The sequence below is a fragment of the Geotrypetes seraphini genome, chromosome 1 (assembly GCF_902459505.1).
Source record: "Geotrypetes seraphini chromosome 1, aGeoSer1.1, whole genome shotgun sequence".
NCBI lineage: Eukaryota > Metazoa > Chordata > Amphibia > Gymnophiona > Dermophiidae > Geotrypetes > Geotrypetes seraphini.
Window position 1 is genome coordinate 339,673,359 of NC_047084.1, and position 21,375 is coordinate 339,694,733.

The following is a 21,375-nucleotide window of genomic DNA, read 5'->3' on the forward strand; positions in this document are numbered from 1 at the left end:
GTATGCTCGTAAACCAAATTGCTCGTATATCAAAGCGAGTTTCCCCATAGGAAGTAAGGGAAACTCGTTTTGATTTGTTCCTCCTCCTCCCCCCCAGAGGCTATCGGTGCTGCTCCATCCCCTCCCCCTTGAGGCCACGGACACTGCTCCATACCCCCCCCCCCCCCGTGAACCGGCATCCTCCCCCCCCCCCCCCCCCGCTCGTGTCGCCCCTCCTCCCCCGTGATCCTACATCTCCACCCGAGCACCGCAACAAAATCGCTTACCCCGATTGGGCACCAGCACTAGCACCAATGCACAGGAGGTGCCGGTGCCCGAAGATCCTCCCTCTTCTGGCCTGGGCTGGGCTGGGCGGTGCAATGGAGAGAGCGAGACCAGAAGGCTTTGAGCATGCGCAAATGCTCAAAGCCCAGTCCAGCCCAGCACAGGGAAGAGGGAGGATCTCCGTCGTACCGCCCAGCCCAGCCCAGCCCAGGCCAGAAGAGGGAGGATCTTCGGGCACCGGCACCTCCTGTGCATTGGTGCTGATGTCGGTGCCCAATCGGGGTAAGCGATGTTGTTGCGGTGCTCGGTGGGGGGGGATGTAGGATCACGGGGGGGATGACAATGCCAGGGGGGGATGCCTGATCGCGGGGGGGGGGGGGGGGGTGGCGCTCTCGTCTTGCAAAACACTCGCAAACCGGTGCACTCGTAAACCGAGGTTTGACTGTACTTGTTTGGGGAATGGAGCTGTTTATAGAGTGGGATGTAAACGGAAGGGGGTTAGATGTGTAAGATGGTGGAATAGCTGCAGACTGTGGGTAGTATCTGGCAGTTGCAAGGGGGTAGTTTTGGAAGGAGGCAATAGGAACCCATATAAACTGCCTAGCTCCTGTTCTCTGCTACATTTCCCTCTAGGTTTCCTTTTTCCGTAAAATGCATTGAGCCATTTTGGGTTTTGTTTCCTTTTTTTTGGGGGGGGAAGCATTTCTCTGGAATCCCCAGTTTGAATTGGCCCATTTAGAAATTTGTTGTGCCTTTTTATCTAGGTCTTCCATCATGTCATGTCATTTCATCCCATTCTGTTAAATTTTCAGTGAGTTATTTTGCCACCAGAGAGACTCTCTCTTCCCACTTTGTGTAATTGTTTCCAATGTCCAGTGAGTTGGGAAGAATCAAACAATCAACAAAACAAACCTAGTAGAGTATCTGTGACAAGGGCAATTTACTGTTTCTCATTTTGTGCTAGTTACCGAACCATAATTGTGTAGTAACAATATTGCTCCTCTTTATTTCAAATGTTAAGAACCAGAAATGTGCCACAAGGTCATTCAGAACAGATACGGCTGCATGTGTGTTTCAGATATGCAATAATTATGAAGCATGTTGGGATCTTGTTGTCATACAGCCAGATTCTCATTATAGTTTCATTTGTTTGCATATGAAAAATAAAGCTGTAACATCAAGACTGACAACAGAATAACAGGTCAAACTTTTAAAATTGGTAGAAGGGAGTAAAATCTTTACCACTGGACTTTGAATCAGAGCACTAATACTCCTTTATCTTCAATTCTTGGACTTCTGCCATGTTTACATAATCATTCTCCCCTTCATGGCATTGTATTAGTCTCATCCTCATTTCTACCATGCTATTAATTTGTGCCCGTAGAAGAGAAAGTTATGTGAAGTTCAAACACAGAAATGCATGTTTTCATTATGGAATGTCATAATGTTTTAACTTGTTGAATTTTAAAAAGCAGCATTAAAGAAAAAACTGTAGCAGCTGTTTTATATATTTTTGAAAAATGTACATTTTTTAAAATTGTATTTTCATTTTGCTAGGCCAGTCCAGATCAGTAGGTTGTCACCCTAACAACAGATGCAAGCAGAGAACCTGAACTTTCCAGTGCCATCACTGATATTAGCAGCAGTGCAGCAGATTTTGAGGAAGGGCCAAGGGTTCCATTCTATATCCTGTGGCCTAGTCTGTTTCCAGTTCTAGGAATTAGCCAGAAGACCTTCCTCCAGTTGAGCTGGGAGTGGCGAAAAAAATAACTTTTTTTTTTTTTTAAGTGACAGCAGCAGAGAATGCTGAAAAAGTTTTAGATTTCAGGGGATACAGGGGATTCCCAGCAAGATGCATGGTAGCAGGGCTCTCATGGAGGTTTGGGCCAGTGCATATGGGAAGTCTGGATACCAGGTGGCAGGAGGTTTGGGGCTTGTGGGAGTTGGTATGTTAGTAGCACTATCTACTCCTATTACCTCATTTGGGGTGGGGGAGGAAATGTGTTCAGAGAAGGCTGCACATGGCTCTCAAGACCTGCTCTTAGTACAAGTCACTGATCTGCATGAATTAGATCCGCTGTTGAGCCTGGCAGGAATAGTAGCCTTTTTGCCATTGCCATTTGGTACCAGCTTGTACTGCACAAACTTATCCCTTCCTTCCCTCAATTTGGGGATAGTTCTCTATCCACCCTGGTATTTGGAGGTCCAGTGGGTAACCTAGGCAGGCCCCAGGTGGATTTGTGCCCTCAGTTTATCCTGCTCCTCAAGGAGGACATTCAGGCCCTGTAGCACAATGCAGGGGTCTGGAATTTTGTGGGGTCAGTACTGGGGGGTTGGGGGTAAGTGCCCTAGAGCACCCAGTAGGGGGCGATGGATGGAATATCATGGAAGAGGGCTGGGAAGGCCTTGAAGGTAAGGGAAGGTCCCTTTGGTTATCTCTTTTTAGAGATGAGTAAGCTTTCCCAAAAGGCATCTTCTCCTTTATTGACCAGGTGGTTGAAGCATTCTGTATTGTACGCACAGCCCAGGAGGTGGTCACAGATAGTAATCCAATTCTGGAAGAGGATATGAAAGCCCTCCAAGACCTTTCTGCTACATAAGGCCCTTTTGAAGATGAACTTGCAGAGTGGAAGGTGCCAGACATGTTTCTTTTGGGCATTAAGGTGTTGGATATGCTGTATTTCTTTCCATGGAAAGACCTGACAGACTTCTGCCTCCCTACAGTGGACAAATTGGTTGCTGTGATGAGGAAGACCTCAGTTCCCATGGAGGGTTGTTTGGTTTCTGAAGGAGTCGCATGATAGGAAACTGTAGGAGCTCCTTAAGCAAGCCTTCAGCTCTGTGATACTGAGGGTCTAAGCAGCAGTCAGTGGTTATATAGTGAGGGCCATGTTGCCCCTGATCTAGAGGTAGCAAGGATGGAGTCAGGAGCTGCCTTTCTTTCAGACCTGCTCAAACTTGATTCCGATTACTGCTTGATTAATGGCTTCTGTGGCTTTGGCTGCAAAATTGATCAGTGGATACAGTCTCTCCTGTCTCGCCTCAAAAAGTTTCCCTTTTGAGGGTAGTGGTTTGTTGGAGAAACTGATTAAGGAAGTCAGTCCCACTTGAGTGACTTGGGGGTGTTTTTGCTGTGGGAGAATTGCCGGTACCATCCAGGGGTCAGAAGAGGCACCCCTCTCAGGGGCAGGGAGAACAAGTGATGGTGATCATGCCTCCCCTCTTCCTCCTACACTGCTAAAGGTCTTTACTAAAGAGAAGAGAGCCAGGAGAGTGCAAGTAGGTTAGCCCTAGTGACCTCTAACCAGTGGGTTTTGGAGGTTTTATAGCAGGACTACATCTTGGAATTTGCAGATGCTGTTTCAGGTATCTTTATAGTGTCTCCTCGATGATCAGCCCTCAAAAGGAGATATACTGCAGTAGCTAATCCATCTAGGACTGTCAAATCTGTGCCAGTTCTGGAGCATGGCAGGGGTTGGTATTCCATTTATTTTTGGTGCCCTGAAAGGGGGATTATATTTTACTTTATTTTGGACCTAAGGGAGTTAGCATGTTCCTCCTGGTCCCATGTTTGGAAACCTTATGTTTGATGATAGCATCCTTGAGATCGATAAAGTTTCTGACCTCTTTGGATCTTTCAGAGACTTCCATATCATCAGTGATTCTTTGTACTCATCAAGCATTATTTCATAGCATGTCTGTTTGGGCTCACAATGGTACCTTGGACCTTCTCCAGGGTCAGGAGGGAATCCAATTTCATCCTTATTTGGACAGCTGTCTGATCTGGGCCAATTGAGAAAAGGACTCTTGTGTTCTGACAGCCAGGCTAATTGAGTTGCTGGCACACTTAGGCTGGGTAGTATTTTACTCAAAGAATCATATGGCTTCTGTGCAGACTTGAGGGGATATGCTTCAATAGTCTAAGGAAGCTCCTTTTAAAAAAAAAAAAAAAAAAAATCTAAGTGGGATCCTAGAGCTTGGGATTATTTCAGTTGCTTAGATCCATGGGGGTTACCCTAGAGGTTGCGCTCTGGGCAAGGTTACACATGAAGCTGCTACAGCTTGTTCTTTTCTCCTACTGGTCTCCCAAATCTCAGCAGTTCAAGATCAGACTACCTCTCTCAATGGTGCTCCAGAAACCTTTACTCTATGGAGTCTCTTGGATCTTCCAGATTGGGTTATGATGATAAGACTGGGAAGGGGGAGTGGAATTGCTTAGATTCACACAGGGTCACTGGTGAAAGCTGTAATTGTCAATCATCTGTCTTGAAGGCAAGATCCATTCATTTGGTCCTGTGATCATTCCTTCCTCTCTAAGAGAGAAAAGCTGTCTGGGTGATATCTGACATTGTAGTGGTGATGGCCTACGTTAGCAGAAAGTCATCAGGATTGTGATGGTGGTACAAGAGGACAAAGAGCTGGGCAGTTGGGCGGTAGCTCATCTAGCAATTTCAGTGGTTCATATCGGAGGAATGGACAACTTATAAGCAGATTTGTTAGCTGGTAAATGGTGGGCCCAGAATAGTAGGAGATGTGTTCATCATTGTTCCAAATACTGGTGGAGCATTTAGGGCCTCTTCTATTCAATCTGATGGTGCTTCAACAGGATGTCAAGTTTCCACTCTTCTTCAACCACAGGAAAAGCAAGGGAGCGGTGGGGAAAGATGCCCTAGTTGAATTCTAGCTAATTCAAAACCCTTTGTTTTTCCACCTTGATTTCTTCTTGGTTCTGTGATTCTCAAGATTGTGAGGCATCCTTTTATGGTGATTTTCTAGTGGGCCTGGATTGTCCTCTGCAACCATAGAATGTGGATCCCTCTACCTGTTAATGTAGTCACCTCTGCATTTTCACAGAGGCCAGGGGCTCCTGCACAAATTCATATGGAAGATCCAGATCCCTTTTGGCTTATGGATTAGCTCTTGAAATGAGATGCTTGAGGTGTAAGGGCTGTGGTCTAGCAGTGGTATTACTCTTCTGAAGTCTGAGAAGATCAGTGTTTTGAGACTTGTTGAGTGGAGTGAGAGATCACTGCACAGAAGGCAGAATTTCCCTTTATTTTGGCCTTTATTATAGGCAGGACTGGGTAAGGGCAAGCCCTTAACGCTTTCAAATTACAGATTACTTTCAAGATGTATAGGAAGGGTAGGTCACAATCCTGAGCAAATGAACGGGAGGTGCTATACCTAAGGGAGACTCTCATACCTGCCCCTGGTATGAGTTTACTATATCTGCTGGCAATAAGAACTGCATACGAGGATAACATCAGATTCTGTAAAAATAATAAATTTATTGTAGCATGGCAAAATAAAAGCATGAAGCTAATTCTTAACAGCAGATTTATTACTAAATCCTATCTTACTACAACTTATAAATTTTCCCTCTCAATCAAAGTATTACAGAGAGCCTTGCTTCCACTTGGATCAGTTGAAGTTCCTCTTTATCTACAATGTTTTGGAAACCCCCCCATCCTAATTATTTCCTCTATTATTGCATATATGTCACACTGAATGGTTTCTGATTGTTAAACAAATCTGAGTAAACATATAATACAGTTTTTAAATTATTACTTCATTTATTTAAGGGCAAGTTATCCAACACCCATATTACTCATGTGAAAAAGTAACTGTACCCTTAGTTACTTGGTCAAGCAACTGACCAAATTTAATTGACAGATTCAGCTGATTGAGAATGGCCAGGCTATATTTCATCCAGCCACGTTGAATTTGAACCTTACTATAAGACCAAGAGAATTGCCATACTGGTTTATCTAGCTGAGTATCCTGCATCAAGCATTGGCCAATTAAGGTCACAATTACCAGGCAAAATCCCAAAGAGTACCAATACAGGGTAAGTTTGGCTTTCCTGTGTCTACCTTATTAATAGAGGTTTATGGAGTTTTCCTCCAGGAACTTGGCCAAACCATTTTTTAAACCCAGATATGCTTTTAGCACATCTCTGGCAATGAGTTCCAGAGCTTAACTATTATTGAGTGAAAAAATGTATTCTCCTTTTTGTTTTAAAAGTATTACCATGTAACTTCATAGAATGTTCCCTAGTTTTTTGTACTTTTTGAAAGAACAGACTATTTTAATTCATATTTACCCATTCTATTCCACTCAAGATTTTGTAGATCTCTTATCATTTCCCTTCTCGGGTGTCTTTTCTCCAAACTGAAGAGTCCTAACCTTTTAAGCCTTTCCTCATATGAGAGGCGTTCCATCCTCTTAATCATTTTGGTCATCCTTCTTTGTACTATTTCTAATTCCTCTATATATTTCTTTTTTTGTTTTTTGAAATGTCACAACAAGAATTGCCTACAGTACTCAAGGTGAAGTCACCCCATTGAGTGATATAGAGGTATTAAATACTGAATCTTATCAAATACTTAATCTTATCAAGAGACTTAAGTATGAGTCACAACAAAGTTTCTTCAATATTGCTATACAGGCAGTCCCTGTTTTACGAACATCCAACTTACTTCAGACTCGTACTTATGAACAAGGGTCCTGTTCTACCTTTCGTGTTCCAATGCGTCCCTCTACCTCCTTCCGTCCATTCTGTGCCCCAAGTATGTGCCTCCCTCTGGTGGGTGTTTACCTTCTGGCCAGTTCCCTCCTCCTTCCAGCTGCAGTCATTTCTATGCACAAAGCCGTGGGCTGCAGCTCCTACCCGTGTCCCTCAGATGAGTCTGAAGCCTTCCTTCTGACATGGGAGGAGCTTCCTTCGATGTCAGAGGGAAGGCTTCAGGCTCAGCCGCTGTTTGTGGCTTTGTGCAAAGAAACAATTGGCTGGAAGGAGGAGGGAGCCGGACAGAAGAAAGTAAACACCCGCTGGGGGGAGGTACATACTTGGGGCACAGAATGGAGGGAGGGAGAGGGGTGCATTGAGATTTGGGAGAGAGGGAGCACAAACTTTGGACAGGATGGAAAGAAGGAGGGAGGGGGCATGAGACATAGGATGGAAGAATGGAGGGAGTGAGGGAAAGAGAAGCTGAGGTGGGGGAGGGAATAGAAAGGGAGAATTGGATATCTGAGTGAGAGGGAAAGAGAGATGGTGCACATGGGGAGATGAAAGAGGAGAATTGTTGGGCATAGGGAGAGAGAATTATTGGACACAGTGGTGGGAGAGGAGTGAGGTAGAGATGCAATGGGAAGAGAGAAATGAGAGGGAGTAATGTTGGATGTGGTGATGGAGATGGAACAGTGGGATGGATGGAAAGGGATGCAAGAGGGGCCTCAATGAGGTGAAGAAGGTGGGAAGAATACTAGGACCCGAGTTGCATACAAATTCAACTTAAGAACCATTTAAAAAAACAGAACCCTTTCTTAACTCAGGAACTGCCTGTATAATGACAAAGGCAATTCCAAAACAGATGAGAAAAAAATTGTTAAAATAGTCTGGAAAATGTTAGAAAGCTATTTCTAAAGTTCAGGGACTCCCCCCCCAAAAAAAAATAAAAAACCACAGTGAGATACATTATCTCCAAATTGAGAAGACTTGAAACTGATGAATCTTCCTATAAATGGCCAATGTTGGCGATTGGCCTTAATAAGTGACCAGTTACCAATAATCACAAACATACACACACACACATACCTTTCCTTAAGAATTACCATTTATTCAACAAAACTTCTTCACTGTATGCATGTGGCAACAGCAAAAGAGCAATTGGAAGCAAGAAAATCAAGCTGTTACACAATTACTTAAAGATGCAAACCCCTTTACAGCAGCATCAGGATACCAGAGAGAGAGAGAGAGAGAAAAACTCTAATCTTTGTCCTGGCTCCCTAAGACGCTGGCTGAACCCACTTTAATCAACTTACTCCTATTTAAATCTACAGTAGAATCTCAGTTAATCGATATTCAACTAACCAGCACAAAATTCAACTAACTAGCACTCTCAACCAACCAGCAAAAAAAATTCCTGCCAAAAAAAGTCTCCCACGCTCCTCAGACAATGTCCAAACTTGTGCTGCTGACCCAACAACCCCACTCCCTCCCTCCATTTCCCAAAGCATCAGTGGCAGCCACAAATTTCCCTCTTGCCAGCTCCCGAAGCAGCAGGCAGCCGGTCCTGACATTCCCCCCCCCTCTTTCCCTTAACTGATGCAGCAGAGCCAGCCCTGACAGCTCCCCCTCCGTCCCTCCCTCCCTTATCTGAAACAGCAGAGCCTGTCCTGAAACCCCCACTGAATCTGTAGCAGCAGCTGGTGAGCAGAGGAAGTGCCGTAACAGGCTTCTTCTGGCCATTCCTGGTAGGACCTTTCCTCTCCCATGTCATTTCCGATACAGCAGAGGAAAGGCCTTGCCAGGCTGGCCAGAAGCAGCCTGTTTACGGCGCTTCTTCTGCTTACCGGTTGCTGCTACTGCTTCTGGTAAGTGAAGAAAGGAGGGGGGTGTCGGGATTGGGTCTGCTGCTTCATCTAAGTGAAGGAGGGAGGGAGGAATTGTTGGGACCGTCTCTGCTGCTTTAGGTAAGGAAGGGGGTTGTCAGGGCCGACTGCCTGCTGCTTTGGGGGGGCTGGAAGGAGGGAAGGGGGTTATCAGAACTGGCTGCCATGGATGCTGGACCCATGGGTGTGTGGGGGAGAGTGTGTGGAAGGGACATGGATACTGGTCCTGTAAGGTGAAGAGCAGGTGAGACAAATGGATTCTGGACCCATAAGTGGGGGGAGAAGAAGAGGAGAGAGGAGAGAAAGTGGAAGAGAAGAAGGGGTGGGGGAAGAGGGGAAAGAAAGTAGCCCAGAAAGAAGGGGAGAACAGATGCTGGACCTACAAGTGGGGATGGTGGGATTACAGAGTGAGGTGGGAAGGGAGACAAAACTATTTTTACAGTAACTCTCAAACAACCAGAATCTACAGTTATCCAGCATCCACTAGTCCCCATGGGTGCCGGATAACTCAGTCTACTGTATATATCTTTCTGACCAGCAGAACATCCAAAGAATTGCAGTCCTTTCTAGCCTCAGCTAAGGTCTTTTAACAATAAGGAAGAGACTGGGCAAAAATTGGGTTCTTAAGAAGAGTAACAAGTTAGAAATTGCTGCTGCTTGTTTCACATTTGCAAAAACATCGGGATAATCCCCAAGCCTTTTAAGATGATGAACTAATACAATACAAGTTCCAATTTATCTGGTGTAAAGTAAATACAGCCTTCCATAATAACATCATACTAACAGTCAGACATGGTGGTGGCAGTGTGATAGCATGGGGATGCTTTGCTACCTCAGAACCTGAAAAATTTGCCTTTATTGAACGAACCATGAATTATGCATGGTACCAAAGAATCCCTTGACTTTGTTTGGTTGTCCATTTCTGAGCTGAAACCTAATTAGATTATACAGCAAGTCGATCCAAAATATGAAAGCAAGTCTACTTCTGAATGGTTGAGGAGAAACTCAGTTTTGGGCTGGCCTAAGAACACAAAAATTGCCGCTGCTGGGTCAGACCCCCGGTCCATCGTGCCCAGCAGTCCGCTCACGCGGCGGCCCTTAGGCCTAGTCAAAGTCCTGACTTGTGCCCAACAGGGATATTGTGGCAGGACCTGAAATAAGCAGTTGTTGCTTGAAAACCTGCAAATGTGACCTATTTGAAGCAGCTTTTCAAAGAAGAATGGGCTAAGATAACTCAGTAGTGAAGTGAAAGACTGATATCAGTTTGTACCAAGCGTTTAGTTGTAATTATTGCTGCTAAAGTTGGTGCATCCAGTTGTTGGTGTATATTTTTGGCCATAAGGTGGTTCCAGAGGTTCTTTATGTGCACTCTACTAGGTCATAAGCAGCCTCTTGGGTGGAGACCAGAGTGGTTGCTCCAGAAGATGTTTTAGACTAGGGAGATTATGCCTTTGGCAGGGCTGTGTTGGAGGGAGCCTTGACTTTACTTCTGCCATGATGGATAAAGCTTGGGTACCTCCCTCTGGATTGGACTGGCCTAGTAAAATGGAGAGAGGTAAAATTTGGTCTTTATCTGCTAATTTTCTTTCATCGAGTCCTGCTAAACCATTTCAGTACCCTTCCAGGAAGCCTGCCATTAGGGGTGGCAAATTATTCCTTGCTCTTGATTTTCAATATATAAAAAATTATTCAAAATTCAAGTTTCTTAGATTAGTTCTTTACGTTTTGTATATACACAGTTTGTTTCCTGTAAATTTTTGGCTTTGGCATTAGCATACTGATAAGTTCTGGGCTGCACTATTCCTTATATTAGTGCCATTTCATAATTAAGCTTATCTGCCTTTGGTTTGGACTAGTCTAGCAGGACTCAAGGAAAGAATTCAGAGGTAAGAACAAATTTCATCATATTTTGATGGTTTTCATGGAAAACAATTGCTGTTTTTATTTAGTACATCTAATCTTCTATTAAAACTTCGAGATCTATGGTTTAGCCTATCACAGCAAAAACTTTCATTGTACTCAAATATATATAAATATTTTCATTTGCACAGAACAGATCATCAGTATAATAATTAGGTTGTCCAGCTGTAATTATTGGGTTCTAGACTAAGGAGTGTCACATATGACACACAGTATGTAACTATGGATATGATGCCTTTTTTCTTCTTTCTCTTCTTGAGTTTGCAGAACTCTAAATTGGACTGTAACATTTTCTTTCTCTCCTCTTTGAGAATTGGTAGTGAACAGTAAATAGACAGTGTGCATGGCTATATATGCAGGAGATTATTATTATTTTTTTTTTAATGCTTTGATAATAAAACTTGTGGAATGAAAGAAGTCTATAGAAATCCAAATTACACTGGCTTTTATTGACCTTGCACTACTGTTAGTGTATGAGTTATTACAATTTTACAACCTATCATATCAGTTGCATTTACTTGGTGTTTCACAAAAAGTATGAAGTTACTACTTCACACCTATATGCAACTGGAAGTACCCAAGTGCCTAATTAAGTGTTTTCACTAAACGTGTACTATTTTTATACACACATGCTACCACTGAAACCTATCGATAATTTATATGCAAAATATTTCTAGGAAACTATCAATTGTTTTGCCTTTTGTTGGTCAGGTGGGCATATGTGGTCTAGTAACAATTACATCTTTAGCCCTCTAATGTGTTAAGATAAATGTAAAATGTGTGAATAGTTATTAAATATTAAGGGAGAGGTCCTCAAATCTGTTGTCTGGACTGCTGTTCCCCTGCCCTCAATCAAATGAGTTTTTCAGTATATCCACAGTAGAGAGAGATAAACGAGTTAAATTTGCATACATCAGGTCTCCAATAGGAATCCAATATATGGAAATTTAACTCGTATGTACTCATTGTTGATATCCTTAAAATTTGACTAACTGGAGAATACAGAGGACAGGTTTGACGAGCCTTGCACTAGTGGATGTATTAATGACTAAAACTAACCATATATGGGGAATTAAGTTACAGGGTAGGTGTACTTGTACTTATATGTTATCTCTATTGGATATGTTTAATCTTGCTTACTTGATAAAATGTTGCAGGGCTGAAAATTAATAGTATTCCTCTTTTTTTTTTTTTTTCTTCTTTTTTTGTGCACTAGCTAGGTTATCACTATTATATTTATGGTTATTCTGGCATGAATGCTAGCTACTAGAGGCTTTCTGTTTTCCTCTGGTGGGATAAATATGGAAGGAGTGAGCAACAAATGTCAGATTTTGGCATTTTTTGTATTCTATTAAGATTCCATTTTATGAATTGCCTAGCATCTCCCATAAAATACTTTTTTTGCCAAAAATATACAAAAGAATAGCAATATAAAAGTATGAAGAGGAGAAAGATGAGAGATATCCTGCATCAGTTTCTGTTTTGATGAGGGTTTGGAGAAGGCCTCTTGAAAGCTATCATGTCATGTTTTTCTCATCAGCATGCTTTTCATTTTTTCCACCTGCATGAGATGAAGGCATTCTGACTGGGTATAAATTCTAAATGAAGGCACTTCATAAATCACAAAATGCTATTATTGGTTGTGAATTGAGGTGAGCTCTGCATTCTCTGTTCTTTAAATTAGACCTGTATACAACCTCTCATGCAGGAATAATACCGTAGTAATAAAACATGTTTAGCATGATAATAATGAACTTTTTGCATGCAACATTCATGATGCCCTTTTTCATTATTTCTGCTAGATGTGTTTATTCATTGGTTGTCATAACTCTTGTGATAAAGCATTATGATGTTTCGTGCCTGTCTGCAGTTTCTCTATTGACTGTTGATTGATTCTTATATTGCCTCTGTAAGATTGTACTTTAGACTTCCGTGCTGCCATGCCCAGTATGCTATTTAATGGTAAGTTAACTGGATAAGTTAACTATTTTATGAATTAGTATTCTAAAAATGAAGTACTTGACTATCTGTCTTACATCTATAATTCTTGCCAGCAGCATGATTTCTATATACTAGACCAGTGAAGCTAAACAAACTCCAGCATCTTACTACTTATTTGTAACATAATTATTTTTCTTATTGTCCAGTTACATTATTTAATTCCATCTTTGATTCTACACATTAAAGCACAAGAAATTTGACAAACCAGTAGTGCAAATGTATCGTCAGAAGCTGCTATTAAAATACCAACTGTTTTATTAGGAGTGATGCTTAAACAGCTTAGGGCCTGTTTTACAAAGCCACACTAGCGGCTGCTGCGTGGTACCTGCCCCAAAACCCATAGAGATTTAAAGGGCTTCAGGGCTGTTGCCGTGCGGCTTTGTAAAACAGGCTGTTATTTTATTAGGAGTCGTGCTTAAACAGCAAATGAATCCAGAGACTACTGAGATTACATCCATCAACCAGCAGGTGGAGATAAAAAGAACTTGATTTATCCTCGGGTATATCTTGGATGCACAGCCTCTTGGCCAACCAGTATACTCTATCTCTAGCAGATGCATGGATGTGTCCCTCACATCTCCTGGCTTGTGCTTGTGGATTTCGGTTCCAGGCCTGGATGTTTGGAAGGAGGAGTGTTCTGGCTAAACGGTGCCAGCTTTGGAGGTACACCTGGGCCCTCCCAGCATCCCTACCTCGCCCTCTTCAGGGTAACACCTGGGCCCACCCAGGTCTCTTACCCTGCTGGATGTGGTATCTTCTGGACTACATGGCACAGCTCCTGGATTCTACGGTGGATTTCGAGCCTCAGAGGAGAAATGTTCCGATGGCTTAGGCCTAAGTAGAGAAATGTTCCCATAGCTTAGGCCTCAGTAGAGAGCTGTTCCGGTAGCCTTGGGCCTCAGTAGAGAGCTGTTCCGGTGGCCTTGGGCCTCAGTAGAGAGTTGCGCGGGAACAGAAATCCTGCCTGTCTCCGCCAGAATCCTTTTCATACCCACCAGGAATCCCCTCCATCCCCACCCGTCCCCATAAAAAGCAGAGAGTGGTGGAAAACTGAAATGCTCTTCCGGAGTCTGTCATAGGGGAAAACACTCTCCAGGGATTCAAGACAAAGTTAGACAAGTTCCTGCTGAACAAGGACGTGCGCTGGTAGGGCTAGTCTCAGTTAGGGCACTAGTCTTTGAACAGAGGGCCACCGTGTGAGCAGACTGCTTGGCATGATGGACCACTGGTCTGACCCAGCAGCGGCAATTCTTATGTTCTTATGATCATCAATTCCACAGTTTCTTTTATGTTTAAGTTAATTACCTGACTGCTGGCTTCTGAATCCTTCTGCTTCTCTGAAGCACCTCCTTTGCCTGCTGTGCTCACTGCTGCTCCGTCCTCAGCTTGGGTCTGAAAAAAAAATTGCTCGGTTCCTTGCCTCCTGCCTCCTCAGGTCACTCTCTTCTAGTATCAGGGCCTTCGGGGTGCTGGGCGGATCACTAAATAAGTGTCTTCCCACTCTAGCCTTGCTGACCAATCAGAAAGCAAGGCTCTCAGCACGTAAAAAGCTGAGAGCCTTGCTTGCTGTTTCCGCTGCACCGCAGGACCAATCAGCAAGGCTTTCAGCTGTGTGCGTGCTGAGCTCACTGCTCAGCATGGCTGTTTCCACCATGGCGCTGGACTGGTCTCTCAGCTGCGTCAAAATTTAGGTAGACCTCAGTAAGTTGAACCTTGTTTCCAAAGCCTTCCATCCCTGTGGGAGTCCTGTGGGCTAGAGGGGAGTCCCCGTGGGAGTCCCATGGGTCAGGGGGGGACCTCGTGATCCCCGTTCCCTTGTAGACCTCTAGTAGAGAGCTGTTCCTGTGACCTTGGGCCTCAATAGAGAGCTGTTCCTGTGGCCTTGGGCCTCAGTAGAGAGCTGTTCCTGTGGCCTTGGGCCTCAGTAGAGAGCTGTTCCTGTGGCCTTGGGCCTCAGTGGAGAGCTGTTCCTGTGGCCTTGGGCCTTAGTTGAGCTACAGGATGGGGGCTGTATAGTGCCATTTTTTTTAGGGGGGGGCAACACCTGAGCTCCTGGGTCCCTCCCCCCCTTCCGAAGAACCCGGATACCTAAGTTCCATAAGCTCACTCGTTCGGTGGGTGCGAGGCTACACAGGTTGCCATTCTCTTCGGAGTGGTGCCGCTGGGAGGAGTTTGTTACTCCTTTGTTGCATAGGACAGCCGAAGCTGCTTCAGCCGTAGTCACGTGTGGCGGGCCCCGAGAGCGGTCATCCAAGGCCCTTCCCTCCTGCTACAAAAGGGGGAGGAGGAGCTGCAGTTGCTGGTGCTGCCACTGTCAGTCTTTCTCCTCTAGGAGGAGGGACACTGCCTCCGGCAGTGCTTCCTTTGCCCTCGCTATTCAGCAGGCCCCAGGTGGTTGGCCTTGGCTGGGGCGCCATTTCGCTGGCGTCCTAGTGTACCTTGTGTAATCCTGGCCGCCTGACAGTTAACTGGGGCTAGGCTAGTTGCGGGCTAGCTACAGCTCTTTCTGGCTCAGAGGTTTTTTTTCTTTCCACTCCTAGGTTATTCTTGTGGAGGAATGGGCTAAAAGTTGGATCAGATGTCTCAGTGTCTGAGGTTGTTGCTGTATCTATTTGGGGGCTCGGGGAAAGGCACGGGTCACTTTGGGGCCCAGGTACAGTTTTGGTGTCTTGCCTCTCCTCTGGCATTCTTCTTGACTTTGGTCAACAGTTTGCCTCCTGTGGGATCTCTATGGGTTTTGGAGGGGCGATGTAGCTGTGGTTTCCGCAACATGGTGCTCTCAGGGCAGGCGAGGATGACTCCTGCTCACATATGCTAGGGAAGGTAGCCTCTGTATGATCGTGGGTGACATACTCTCTGGAGTGTAGTATCTCCTTGGATGCATGCTGCAGGGCAGGATTTGGGGGTGAGGGATTTCCTGTTCGCTTCTTTATTTCCCTCCCTATGTTAGGTCTGCTTTGGTACATCCCACTAGTCTCTGGATTCATCTACTGTTGATGACAAGGAAGGTAAAATTATGTCCTTACCTGTTAATTTTCTTTCCTTTAGTCACAGCAGATGAATCCAGAGCCCCACCCTGTTGCGGGGTTTGTCACTCTCAGGCACGGTTTCAGCATGCTTTCAGCTGAAATGGCATTCTCGAATTTGAAGCATCAGTGGTGCTGGTAGCCCATGTGAGGGAATGAAGTTGCATATGTGTCTTATGTTTCATATATCTCATGCCTTTTATGTGCTTTACTTTGTGTTTTAATTCAACTGCGTTGGCCAGGAGGCTGTGCATCCAAGATATACCCAAGGATAAATCAAGGGCTCTCTATCTCCACCTGCTGATTGATGGATGTAAACCCACTAGTCTATGGATTCATCTGCTGTTACTAAAGGAAAGAAAATTAACAGGTAAGGACATAATTTTACCATTTGTCCTGAAAAAAAAAATCAGTCTCTACAAAGCACTCTTGTTGAGAGTTGCAGTATATACTAGAGTTGTCTGATTCAGGAAAAACTTTTTTTGATTTGATTTTGCCAATTGAATCAATTTTTCGATTTGATATGATTTGCTTTCTCTGACATAGCTTTAAAATTAGCTGGCAGGTTTATTTTGCACCCCCCCTCCACTACCACCCCTTTGTCTTCTCCAACCTCACTTCGATGTTGTCAAGTGTAAACAAAGTAAACACTGTTAGTTAGGCCTTAGCTCAGGCTCGCTGTCTTAACACCAGCTCTGATAGGATGCACAATTTAAATCTGATATTGTAATCACAAAATACAAAATAAAATTATTTTTTCTACCTTGTGTTGTCTGGTCATTTTATTATTCAAATCACATTGGTTCCAGGCTCTAGTTTCTGTTTGTCTTCTGTTAACTTGCTCGCCAAAGTCTCCTGCCCATTTGACATTGTCTTCTTTCTCCATGCTCACCATCCATCATCCATTTCTGTATCTTTTCTTACCTTCTCTTTCCTCCTCACTGCAGGTCCAGCACCTTCTCTCCCATCCCCTCCAGCCCCCAGTCCTATATCTCTGTCCCTTCCTTCCAACCCGGCCCTCCACCCCATGTGGCTAGCACCCTCTTTCTCTTCCCTTTCCACCAGCTTGAGCCTCAACCAGTAAAACCGCACCTCCCCCCCTTTTGCGGGTCCAGTATCCTTTCTCACTTCCCTTCAGCTTCCAGCTTCCTCCCCCCAGGGTCCATTGGCAGCAAAGATGGAAAGCAGCAACTCCCCCCCCCCCACTTGGGTCCAACAGCTGCAGTGTTGAGTCGTCGTTCCCCCCCCCTCAGAGGAAGCAGCACAGCACCCTACCCCACTGCCTTCTCAGTCCTCACCACTGATCCTCACAGGCCTGCTCTTGGGCTTTCCCTCTGTCAGAGTCCTTCCTTCTGATGTTTCGTGAAACAGGAAGTTGCATCAGAAGGAAGGACTTCAGCAGAGAGAAAGCCCAAGTATAGGCCAGAAATGGTGAGTCCATTTTTTTTTTTTTTAAAACAAATTGATTCAAATTGATTCAAATCGTGAATTGGGCAGCACTAGTATATACTAAAGACAAGTAGGATAGCAGCCCTGACATATTGATGATGACATTGGAAGGAGCACAGATCAGAGAATTTGCTGCAGAGCTACCAGCCCTTTCTAGCATACTCAGCTGAGAATATGCAGGATATCCTGTGTCATGGCATTTTTACAGGGCCCCTCCTTGTTTGTTTGTTTTCTATAGAGCCTAATGGTCACATTTTTCTTCATTGTAGAATTCATTCTTATCTTCATGTGACCTCCCTTGGGTTTTCTTATATTCACATCTAGATCACAAAGATTTTATTCATTTGAATACAATTTTTCATTTTTATTCTCATAGTTGCAAGCCTGCACTAGTATTAAGCTGCTCAGCTTTGGAAAATGCACATCTCTGATACCTTGAACAAACAAACCAAAACTGCAGATATGCACAACAATGTAGGCAAATTTTATTGTGACAAGCAAACTATATATTAAAACCTTTTTACCAAACGGGGGACCCAACACGATCCATGTTTCGGACAACCTTCATCAGGGGTCCTATTAAGTACAGATATAACATAAAACACAATATTAAAAATACAATAATATAAACAGTTGTAATAATAATAAAAATGAAAAGATAACAAATATTAAGAATAAGACAACAATTTGACCATAGACTATAATATTAAGAAATTAAAAGCATGAGGACAAATATATGTTTTAAAAGGTGATAAGTACGCATGCCTTGTCAATAGAAATGCGTGCAGAAAAGACAGAATTGATAATAAATGACTGCTAGTGTTAAGAACGAACTGTGACGGAACATAAGCCAATCTTCATCTCTGATACCTTTACATTTTTAGTTCCTTTTTTTTTTTTTTTTTAAAGCAATTTACATGTCCAGCACAAAGCCTCTTGCCTCAGCTCTCCATTTGTTGTAAATTTAAACAAGTGATGATCTCATCAGCCATGTGACACCTCCAAAGAAAATGTTATGTACCAGGAGTTGAAAAACTAGCCAGCCTCAACTTCTATTTATGATATGAAGCCTCCTGATTAATTTAATTCTGGCAGAAGGGCCCCCCTCCCTGGTACCTTTTTGCAATCCCGGGAAGCCTCCTGATTAATTTAATTACAGCAGGAGAGCCCTCTTCCCCAATACCTTTCTGCAGGCAGGGCCCCTTTCCCCGTACCTTTCTGCAATCCCGGGAAGCCTCCTGATTAATTTAACTCCGGCAAGGCCCCTCCCCACCGTACCTTTTGGCAATCCCAGGAAGCATCCTGATTCATTCTGGCAGGAGGGCCCCCTCCCCGGAACCTTTTTGCAGGCAGGCAGGGCCTCTCCCCCAGTATCTTTCTGCAATCCTGGCGGTCCAGCGCTGCATTGGCAGGCTCCCCCGCCAGATGGCCACCTGAGTTCCCATCTGCTGTGGCAGCGAGAGGCAAATGCAAGCCCTGAGCGCGCCTGCCTGGTCTTGCACTGCTGCCTGGGTGGCTGCTGTCAGTTTTCGCGAGACTTAGGGGAGGTGACTCCAGCCATTCGGGCAGTGGCAAGGGACCAGACAGGCACGCTTGGGGCTCACGCCTCCCTCTCGCTGCTGCGGCAGATTGGGACTCGGACGGCTGTCCAGCAGGGCAGCCTGCCGATGCAGCGCTGGACTGCTGGGATTGCAGAAAGGTACCGGGGGAAGGGGCGGTATTCGTTCCATAAGACACACCCTTATTTCCACCCACTTTTTTGAGGAAAAAAAGTGTGTCTTATGGAATGAAAAATACGGTGGTAACTTTATGGGTACAATACCAAAAAGGAAATGTTAAAATAATCCTGGAATGTAAGACCTTTAAAGCCTAAAATGATTAAATATTTTGACACCTACCACACAGGACTTAACAAAGATCTAGGTTTCCTATCTAATATAATAAAATGCTAGGCCGCGCATGCGCACTAAAAAAAAAACGTGTTCCCTGATCCGTCGCGAAAACACGAGTGCGCATGCGCACGTTTTACGTCATCACCTACTCTCCACCTCGCGCCACCTATCACTGTCATCACCTGTTCTCCACCGATCACTGTTCCTCCTGCACCATGCCACGCCAGGCATGTCCGCAGCCGGCCTCGAGCTCCTGGGGGCCGGCGGCGCTGTGCTGAGGTCCTGCCTCCCGCTTCCGCACTACATGGCGCCGCCAGACCCGGCCCTACACTGAGATCCGCGATCGGGTTGCCATGGAAACCCCGCCGCAGCCTCGCAGCTAGGTAGGGGGACAACAATCGCGCTTATGTTCAAGCCACCGCCACGACTCCCCTCTCGAACCGCACCAGGATCGAGAGAGGAGCTGCGGCGGGGGCTTGAGCATAAGCGCCATTGTTGTCCCCCTACCTAGCCGCGAGGCTGCGGCGGCCTTCCTCACCCGGCTCACATTGAATCCAAGTAAACAACCGGGGCTGCCTAAAGAAACAAAGTTTCACGGTGCTTGGCCCGCAAAACAATTCCTGCCGTTGCCAAAATTTGGCCCACCGTTCCTTCCCTTCCTCCATCAGGTACAGTTCAGCTCCGCCTATGTTAAAAGGTGCTGCTTTGAAATTGGAGCCCTGCCGCCACCGTAACACATTCCCTCTGCCGCGGTCCCATATGTCAGAGAAGGGGCGGGACCAAGGCAGAGGGGAACGTGCTACGGCAGTGGCAGGCCTCCGATTTCGACGCGGCTCCTTTTAACATTGGTGGATTCACTGCACCTGATGGAGGGAGGGAAGGAAAGGTGGTTGGGCGCTGTTGAGCCCCTCTTTAGCCTTAGACCCTCTCCTAACTGCTCCCTCCTGTCTCAGACCACTGAAGCACCTGATGGAGGGAGGGAAGGAAAGGTGGTTGTGTGCTGTTGAGCCCCTCTTTGCCCTCAGACCCTGTCCTAACTGCTCCCTCCTGTCTCAGACCACTGGGGGGAGGTGCCTGTCTTCAGCTGCAGGGATGGAGGGAGGGAAGAAGAAAGAAGGGGCCCTGGCAAGCGAGTTATCAAAAGCCAACCATAGCCTGGGACCCCTACATGATATGAATAATGACCAGACAACAAAAGGTAAGAAAAATAATTTTATTTTCTGTTTTGTGATTACAATATGTCAGATTTGAAATGTGTCTTGAGGGAGGCTTCCGCCGCGGCTTTGGACAGAGGGGTACCATTTTCGTGGGAGCCGGCCTTCGGAGAGGCTTGGGACGCGGGGACGGATGCGGGAGGGGCTGCCGCTGCGAAGGGCTTTGGTGGGGGAGCCAGCCAGACCACAAGTGTGGGGACGTTGTAAGCGCGGATTGGTCAAGGAGCCGCCGCTGCTGAAGCTTTGAAATTGCTCTCCCACCGTTACTCCCTCCCACCCCGGCTCTGCCTCTGCCCCTGCCCAGGTTCAAAAGCAGGAGACATCTAGCACCCGTTAATCTAACGGGCTTAAACACTAGTATCATTATAAACCATTAATTTATACTGCTTTGGCACTCTCTGATCACCCATCCATCTGTCCCTGTTCCTCACCACATCCCTACCATTCTCTGTGAGATGGTCATTGGATGACTTTTATATTCTGATATTTAACATCTTTTGCTCATGTCTGACCTAAAGAAGAAGGTATTACACCTTCAAACACTAGGCAAACATGTATTGTTAGCCCAATAAAAAGGTATCATCTTTTGTTTTTTGTTAATTTCTATTTATTACCTTTAAAAGTGGACTAACACAGCTATCCCATCATTTTATCCGTCTTCTCTGAAAAAGGTATAAATGTGTGTGCATAATCTTCATATGTGCACTAAAAGTAGGAGCACATTTTTCTTGTGCTTGTTTCTTTTTATACATATGGGCACTTAATTTTAGAAACACCCTTTGCCGTGTATAAAATAGACCTTACATGCATAAAAAGCTTTATAAAATTACCTCTAGAATATTCACCCAGCATTTTGGTTTTGTTTCCTTCTTATTCCAGTAAACTTTGAATTGCTATGGTTTGTAGGGTTCGGGCTTAGTTCCCCTCACACTTATCCAGGCCATTTTTATTATTTCCAAGTTGCCTTTAGGGTGAAGAAGAGAAAATATATGAAATGGCTGTTCCTAGCTGTAAACTTGTTGTTTTTCCATTAGAATTGCTCTGATTTTATATTCCATTTTTGTTTAGGATAACTTGTAACGAGGATTCATAGTGTGGCGCAGCTCTGCTGCTTATCCTCAGAGAAAGCAGTTGCTTTCCTGTAACAGATGGTTTATGAGGGCAGCAGCATACTTGTTCTCCCAACATAGGCACGTATGATCTGTGGATGGGCAT

The 21,375-nt window shown here is 44.9% G+C and overlaps 1 protein-coding gene across 2 annotated transcripts in view; it reads left to right on the forward strand.

The window, feature by feature from the left end:
• The window catches only part of NUP54 (nucleoporin 54), a 210,675-nt gene that overhangs the window by 42,749 nt on the left and 146,551 nt on the right, over positions 1 to 21,375 (forward strand). The gene's annotated exons all lie outside the window — the stretch shown is intronic.